A 9,129-nucleotide genomic window follows, 5' to 3' on the forward strand; every position below is an offset into this window, starting at 1 on the left:
TATACACTGGTTTGGAAAAAAACTATATTCATTTGCATTATAAAAGCCAATACACAAATGTACTTTGGGTTTAAAATCGCATATGTTGGCTGCCATACTAATATTCGTTCAACCAAATTATGCCTTGGCTTCACTAAATGCACATATCTATTTCAGTTAGGCTGTTCTAATTTGGCAACGGATACTGTATTATTTATTCTGTGGCACGGATCAGGTTATATAAAATTAATAGTTGAACTTCATTCATATGGACTAAATTAAAAAGCTTTGGTCAGAATGGAAAAGAAGGAAAGAGAGGGAAAGAGATCTGGGTTTGATTATATTTATGTCAGTTCCAGTATCAGCACAGTACGGTGATGAACAAGTGCTGGCTGCAGTTAATGCACATTAATTCCAAAAGAAATAAGCACTGGCATTTTTTTTTTTCATGAAGGTTTTACTTTACAACATCTTGGGTTTTGCATATACCAGCTTAAGTTCAATTTGTTTTAAAATGTCCAAAAGCATTTATGAATATTTAACGTGGTGGTTTGCTTTGTTGTTAAGTATGCAAGTTTCAGGAAATATTTTAGATGACCTAGCCCTGTTGCTGCTGTCCATACGAAGGGACAATATGTAATCTTGTCTGTGTACATAGTTCAGAAACCATCCGCAAATCTATACTAATACGCTTTACTCAGTAGTGAAGCTTTGTCCCAACACGCGTCCCAAACAAGCCTCACCAACATGGCCAAAAATTTACCAGTCAGGACTCTGGAGGTCAAACAGGAAGGTCTAGAGAAATTATTATTGATAAATATTTGTCCCTTTCTAGGGCAAGTTCTGGATGGGAATCTGTTACTGCGCAGCTGTGTGGGGCCTGGGGGACTTACTGCAAGTCTTTGGAGTGACATCATAGCTGTTACTGAGTGCTGCTAACGATTCTACTGAAAAGCATGAGGTTTGATATTAGCTATTCCAAGGACTTGATACATATACCTACATTATTTGCACCCTTCCATGGCAGAGGTCAGCTGAGATTCTACTGTCTTCTTTTAGGTGGTGGAAGGCCACAATCTGGCTATGCCTTTTGCCTTCTTATAACGAATGTTTGTCTCTCTCTTTCTGAACTACAACTGTGTGTGCTTGCATTTGGGCCTGCTTTCATCTCCATCCTGTCCAACCTCCTTGTGAAGCAAAGCCTCTGAGACATCATGAGCAAGAATGCCAGAAATGCAAGAGTAAGTTTTTGCTCTAGATCACCTCAGTCAAATATTGTCATTCCCAGAATACATTCAAGCTATTCGGCCTCTTGGTTTCACAGTTAAATGAAGAACAACCTGCTCTGATCAGAGCAATGGAAAGTAGAGGCAATGTTTCCTTTCCAGTGGTATTCCTACTCCATTGAAGACTGCTGCTATTATTCACATGTCTAAAGAGAAGGTGCTTTGTTATACTCCCTGGGGACACCTTGGGCACACAAAGTGACTTGTGTGTCTCAGACCCAACTAGAGTACTGTTGCACTTCAGCTTGTGAGCTCTGGTTGGAGCTCCAAAGAGTGACACATCTGCTTGCTCAATCTCATACCTCCCATGTTTGGTGACTATCAAACTGTAGATAGGTGAGTGGCTGTCAAGCTTAAACAACCAAACCAAAACGCAACACACTATCTCGCTGATGGAGAGCACAATAGTCCCTCTGCTGAACAAGTAGCTGTTGAAATAAAAACCTGCATTTGACTTCTTACATGAAGTCAAGAGCGTGCTAGTCAGTTTCCAAGAATCCCAGCTCAATTTATTGGTGTTATCAAAGAAATCACACAGGGGAGCTCCAGTCCTCACGAACAATGGCTTGAAGGAAACTCGTGAGCAGGAGACAGAGGTTTCCTAGCTACTGGTCCACATTGTCATAGCTGCTTCTGGAATACATCAGAATGACTGTAAACCTCAGCACTTTCAGAACAAAATGTAAAACATTCTTCCATTGACCCTGCTTTCCCACAATAACACCACATAAAATAACAGAGCTAGGAAAAAAATACAGAGAGCTTTATGAGCGTACTTTAATAAATCAATAGGGAGTTCAGATACCACAGTGGTAGCTGCTGTATAAATACCCAGACAGGAAGATCCTGTCCTGGAAAATTAGAATAGGCAATTCCTGAACCTGTTATTGTCCAGTTTCACTTGAGGTAGGAGAAAGTCAGTGTTATTTTTTCCCCACTGGCAGAAGAAAGCCTGCTGTATAATTCTCAACTGGTATAAATAAACTTATCTCTCTGTCACTGGCACTGGCTTCATCTATACCACTCAAGACTTTGTCTGTGTCACCCAGCCAAGAGAAGAACCACAAATTGCTTGTATTTTTTATTATAGATGGATTTAAAAAGAGCGCAGCAGAGTTTAAATTAACTTTCATGTCTGCAAAGAAATAACAAAAACAGAGGAGTATAGGCAAATGATGTGAAAGAGCCAAGTATCCTTTCTGAGTTTCACAGAAACACTCAGAGATATTTTACTCTCTTGATGTTTTCCCTTCTTTTACTAGTGCTTTTAACATGCTACAGCGATATTCTTCATTATCCTCTTCTGACAGGATACTGTGTATATAACTAAATTAACTGGTCATGGGCTAAAAGGTAAGGATTCATTATCACATAAGGTCTATAAACTCCATCTCTTAGAGCACAGCAGTTTCTAATGCATGTCCCCATTACTGTACTATGACCTCTTTTAACTTTGCAAAGGAGAAATGAAGCGAATGCCATCTACATATGCAGACTCAGAAAAACAGCTTTTCCTTGAAAAGAGAGGTTAATAAAATAGTACTCGATTAAGCCATAGAGAAAGGATTCCAGGACGGCAATAGGAAGACAACAAGTGAAGACAGAGAAATGCATAATGTGAGATCTGGAGTGCAGAATGGTCTGGAGACCAAGGTTACAGACAGGCAGGGCAGAGCGGTGTGGGAAGGTCAAAAGAGTATAATGAAGTAAGGACTGTCTTTCTTGCAACAAAATGGGTGATAATTTCAGGAAGCCACTAGAAGGATCATACTGGAAAATAAAGGAGCAATAATAGTATGAGGACGGGAAAGGAAGCTGTGAAGAATTGAATATAATTGGAAGTAGGAATGAAACTGTAAGGAATGAAAAGGGGGAAGAGAAATTAAAATTAGACAGAAGATCTCTAGGAATGGATTAACCAAAGTCCATCTTTTCAGGCTGCAAGATGAAAGGACGGGAAAAGCTACTCTGAGTCTTAATTGCCACTGTCATAGCTAATGAATTATTAACAAGTAAATTAAAAAATTGAGTAAATCCTTTCTCTATCTTAGCCAGCTTCCACTTCTGACAGTCACAAGTGAAAAGTAAAGCTCTTTTTTCAGTTCCTTTCTCTTGCCATATGCAATGGCCGGCAGTGCACTGCAGTTTGAAGGTTTCCTTTAGATTTTTTAAAACCTCTCCCATGGCTCTTCTTGAGTGGAATTCTTCTATCACAAACTTCAACATTTTGAAGGACTTTTGACAAAGCTGTGCTGTTGACATATCCACAGCAGCTGCTCCAGTCCTTCCATGGGCCAACCAAGCTTAAATGTCATCATGACCATGAATTTATTTGAAGCCAGTGCTCTAAATCTAAGCTTTATGATGACAAGAAGTAAATGTCAGACAGACCCACAGATCACAATGCTGAATCTTGTATTCAATTAACACAGTATCCTTATCTCTTCTTGAAGTGCAATTGTCCTTATCATTGTTCTAATCTCAGCGACAGGCATCACATAGCTCTCCGTTTTTTAAGTAATGCTTCTAATATTTTTCCAGCTGCAGGAGACGGTGCCAATCCTTTTCCTCGTATCTCAAAGAAAAGAAGTAGACAGACATCTGCCAGTGTTTGAGGGGAGAAGAGGTAAGTAGGAAGTTTCCTCCCCCACCTCTGTTACTGCACAGAGGACAGACAAAGTCTCAGTCACATGATTTAAGAAGATCTACAAGACTGAGAAATCCTGTCCTGTTGCATATATTTCTGGCCACCATCTGGCTATTGGTCTTGTGGGAGATCAATAAACAGATTATTTTGTTATTTTAATACAGGAAAAAAAGGAAAAAAAAACCAAAAAAGCACAAATCACCCAAATCCTTTTAGAAATTTCCCCAAAAAAGAACTTTTTAATCTAAATAAAGAATATGTTAAACCAAAACAGTTCATATTGCTCATTTTAGTGAAAACCACTTTTCATTGGTAAGCATTTTCAACAAACATTTACCAATTGTTTTTGGCTCAGCTGTATGTCTATATATCCCTGCTGCCGTACATTATGTGTGTTTGGCAAATGTTTTGAACTGAAAAAAATACACAGAAGGTCTCACTCACCTGGTCCTTGAGGTAATACAGGCAGAAAAATCTAGAGAGTTTATTATAAAAAAGTGACCAGAATAGACCACAAAAAGAGTGGCACAGCTAAATTTAGAGAATGCATTAAACATGAGGACCTTCTGGCAGAGTCATGAATATGGGCATAATTAACCCAGAGTAAGATCAGCATTCATGGATCAGCAAATACCAAAGGGAGGAATCAGAGGATCTGCTGGTGCTTTGTTTACCCTGATGGGATCTGTTGCAGTTCATTGATGCTGTGTGTTTTCTTCAAAAGGGGAGAACAGAGCCCTGAAGCAGTTCCTATCAGATTATGCTGACCGAAACCAAAGCATTGCTGTTGTCAGCTTCAAATGTTTTGCATTTTGCTTTCTGCTTGCCAGCTTTGCAAGCAGCTGTTTGCTCTCATCCCTGGTGTAAAACAGGAGTAGCTTCAGTCAACACGGTGCCATTGCTCTGTCCATCACGTGGTAAAGATCCAATACAGTCTCCCTCCTGGGAAAGCAAAATGCAACCTATGTGTTGGCCTTGCTTTTCTTGCACTTACACCAGTGTGTGACTGTTGGCGTAGGAGAACTATTCTATTTATGAGTAGCAATGCTCCCCTAGATGAAAATAAGGAAGAATCAGACCCATCCAGTGCATCTTTTATGTAACCAGAGTAATGTGAAACTAATGTGAGAAACAGAGTGGGCAGATGCTGATTTAGGAATTCAGGATCTAGGAAAGCAGTTTCTGGGCATCAATGAGACCGTTGATAGTGATTGCATCGATGGGGTTATCTTACGCTGGGACTAAGAAGGAGATTTTTGAGCTGAAAGCCAATTAGAGCTGACTGTGCTCTCTGGCCCTTCCCAAATGGGCTAATCAGTGGCATTTGCTTGCAGCCAATTGAAGTGCCTGCATCCTGCAGCTCAGGTGAAGCACTCTCAGACAACTGACAGTAGTCTGCAGCTCTGGTACGAAGTCAGTACTATATTAAGCACTTCTACATACTGTCATAATGCATGAAATTTTGTCTTCTGTCTTGGAAAACTTGAAAAAACTGAAGCTTGAAATTAATTCTCACTTACCCGATTTCATGTCAAAGTATCGAGTCCAGCCTGATCTTTTTCAGGTAGAAAACAGCACAAATTTAGAAAATTTCAGGGGCAAATAATTTCTGTTCCGTTTCGATAGTCATTTACAGTTATGTGATCAAGGTCTTCTTGACAGGCTGTGAGAGCTGGGGTTGTTCAGCCTGGAGAAGAGAAAGCTCTTGGCAGACCTCACAGCAGCTTCCAGTACTGAAAGGGCTACGGAAAAGCTGAGGAGAGACTTTTTAGAAGTGTGTGTAGTGATAAGACAAGGGGGGATGGCTTTAAATTGGAAGAGAGAAGGTTTAGATTAGACATTAGGAAGAAATTCTTCATGATGAGGCTGATGAGGCACTGGCACAGGTTGCCCAGGGAAGCTGTGGATGTCCCCTCTCTGAAGTGTTCAAAGCCAGGTTATACGGGGTCTTGAGCAGCCTGGTCTGGTGGGAGGCGTCCCTGCCCATATCAGGAGGGTTGTAACTAAGAGCTTCTCCTATAAGAAATTCTTATCTTAGAGGTGGTTAAGAGATAAAGAAACATATAGAGGGAGCACATAATGTATTTTTGCAGTGGTGGTAATTTAGCAGATTGTTTCCCCAGGAAGCACACCGTGACCACCGTTCTTCACAGTATCCACATATAATCTGAAAAGGGAACAACATTTGCAGGTGTTAAAAATTATTTAGGGTAGTCAAATGTAATGATGACTGCAAAGAGTCACAGGATTATCTTGCAGCGCTCTCTGACTGAGTAATAAAATGACTGAGAAAAATAAATCTCTATAAATGCAAAGTAATGCAGCTGTGGAAAAATAGCCCTGACTGTACATACTCAGTAATGGCTCCAAACAAACTTTGTATCACTGTACTTCATTCATGTATTCTGAATAGCATGTTCAATTCTGATCACACTGTCTCAGAAAGGACATAGTAGAACTGAAAGAGGTAGAGAGAAGGCGAGAAAGATGATCAAAGGCATAAAACACCCTCTAGAAAATGAGTAAGAATGGTTATGGTGTATATAACAGAGGATCTATGGAAAAAGGAATAGTGTGAAGAAACTGAAGAGGGGAAATAATTCACTTTTTCACAGTATAATATCTGTAAGACACCCAAGGAAATAATCAGACAGGCAATTTAAAAGGTGTTTTTTTTTGTTTTGCTTGGTTTTGAGTTCATTTTTTTCCTATGCTGCACATTGAGTTGTGAAGCTCTGTCACATAGTTTTCCAGCAGTCCAAAATTATATGTGAATTCAAAGAGATTAGACATCCACAGAAGTCCTCAGATCCAGTAGATATTAAACACAGTAGCCCATCCGCAGTCGGTAGCTCAGTAGTCCCTATACTGCTTACTGCTGGAAAGTGGGAAGTTATTTCAGGGGATCATGAAGCCCTTTTCTCGCACCCCTAGGCTGTTATAACACACTTCTGGGCATCCTCTGTAGCTACTGTTGGAAACAACATCCTGATAAATGTTTGTCATGATCCAGTATCCTACATCTCTGTGTTATGGGGAAAAAAAAAAAAAAAAAAAAAAAAAGTTTGACTAAAGTGGTTTATCAGTTTAGCCCAAATCCTGCTCTTTCACTTCTCACAGAAATCATCTGGGCCCACAAAAATGCTATGACCAATTCTAAATAGAATTTGCATGCACGATCATACTCATTTGCATACAGTTGCTTCCTTTGCTTCCTTTCCCCGGGGTGTGACAATCTGTTCCCATTGCAGTGAGTTTGGAATTAGTTTAAGCCTCACTCTGAATTATGTAATATCACTTTCCTCCACCTCTTATTTATTTCTCACTTTATATCATACTTCTTTTGCGACCGAACAGAGTCTCTGGTTTACTGTACCTCTACCTTCTTTGATGTTTCTTCACTCTTTCCAAGAAAACTCACTGTTCTTCTTTGATAGAACTTTGAATAGCTCTTAAAACATGTAATGGCATCAACAGAAAGGATTAAGAACCCTTTATCTTTTTGATATATATTAAGACTTGCCTTAACTCTTTTTCACAGAGCTCTAACAAGGTCTTTACTAACAAACAGACCCCTATTGATCTGTCCTTCATTGTCTGCAGATGGCTGAGGAGGAGCAGAGGACAGACACGTCTTCTTTTCATCAAGATGTGGCCGGCCGTTGTGCCTGCTGTCTTCTGTTCAGCATCATTTCAGACCTGTAAAGTCAAATTATAGAACCTCTCCCCATAATCGAATGAAGTCCTACAAAAGGATGAATTTCAGGCCTAAAACTCTAAGATTAGCCAGACTTGCCCACATTTTTGTGCTTTATCAAGAGTTATTCACGGGGAATAGAGATACCAACATTCAACTAAAGATTGAAGAGTTCTGCCATAGAAGACTACTCTGGATCACTGCAGTTATATTCTTGTCATCAAACACCCATCATAGAGGAGATGAAGGCATCTACAGTACAATTAAAGGGCCTTTAAACATAGAAATACAATTTTTTTTTGCTTCTTTCCTGATGTGAGAAGAATACGCATTTCGTGTGACTTTCACACACTGTTAAAATTTGTCTGAGGGGTATTATGTTAAGCAGTGATTGAGGGATGAACTTTTATTCTTTTATTGAATCATTGTTTCTGATTTCCCATCCATTCCTTCCCAACGACACTAGATGTGAGGCTGTTGGGTTAATTATTCACTGCTTCAGAACACGTGCAACTGTCTCCAGTGAGACATTCCTTCATGAAAAAACATCTCATGGAACACATATTAAGAGAAATTTCCCCTTGCACAGGTATTTTAAAGCATCAGGGTTGAAGCGTGTGCTGATATCCTTTGTAAAACCCTTTCAAGAACAAAGTTATATGCAAGAAGAGAGTGAGACAGGATTCACTTCACAAGCAGCATAAGTGATGCATGAAATTACTGGTCACAAAAGTCTATGTAAATATATGGAATAAAACCCATTTGGCCAAGAGTCAGCTGTATATTTTAACCACTAAACAACCCCTTCTCTTCCATTAAAGGGTACAGTCACCACCTCTGCATAGCTGGAGTATCACTAAAGGCACTAAAAAGAGACCAGCTGAGCTTTCCTTCTGTTTCCTCGAGATGTGCGATGCTGTGAAAATACTTCAGGCAGTGTGAGCTGGTGCATAAACGGAGCTAACAGTGCCATGAATTAAAACGTGGCATTCATTTTTGCTCTTGTGCTAGAAGCTATCACATAAAGAGGAAACCCACAATGATAAATGGGCTCCCTCTGTGTAAATTGCTGTGGCAGGGGGAGAGAATATTAAAATGTGGTGGTATTTTGGGATAACATGGTCAAAACAAGACAATGTCTGGTCAGGTACAGTACCAGTCATGTGAACGATAGTCTCATTTTCAGGTCATCTCCAATCTGCGCTGCATACTTTCTATGGGGTGTTATTAGTTCATGGTAATCACACTCTCTGCAGTTCCTTTACTGCTATTATAAAAATGCTTTTATGTTGGATAGATGTGTTATTTATTATGTGCTAGGAGGAAATGAATTTGGTAGTTCTGAATGTTGAACAGCAGTTGGAGTTGAGCTGCACAGTTCCAGGTCCCAAGAACTCTGTCTGATGTTTCATAATAATAATAGTGATTTATCCCCTGTGCTATTAAGCTGTTTGAATGACTCCATACAGATCTTGGGGCCAGCATTTTATTTCTGTCATCTAAGCTGAAGCCCTAATAGC

The 9,129-nt window shown here is 39.7% G+C and overlaps 1 long non-coding RNA gene across 1 annotated transcript; it reads left to right on the top strand.

The window, feature by feature from the left end:
* Positions 1 to 831: 831 nt before the first annotated feature.
* Positions 832 to 8,297, top strand: LOC128850435 (uncharacterized). Its single transcript, XR_008447872.1, has 3 exons — positions 832 to 940; positions 3,807 to 3,891; positions 7,516 to 8,297. It is a non-coding gene; the product is annotated as an uncharacterized LOC128850435 (long non-coding RNA).
* Positions 8,298 to 9,129: the final 832 nt, after the last annotated feature.

The sequence above is a fragment of the Cuculus canorus genome, chromosome Z (genome assembly GCF_017976375.1).
Source record: "Cuculus canorus isolate bCucCan1 chromosome Z, bCucCan1.pri, whole genome shotgun sequence".
NCBI lineage: Eukaryota > Metazoa > Chordata > Aves > Cuculiformes > Cuculidae > Cuculus > Cuculus canorus.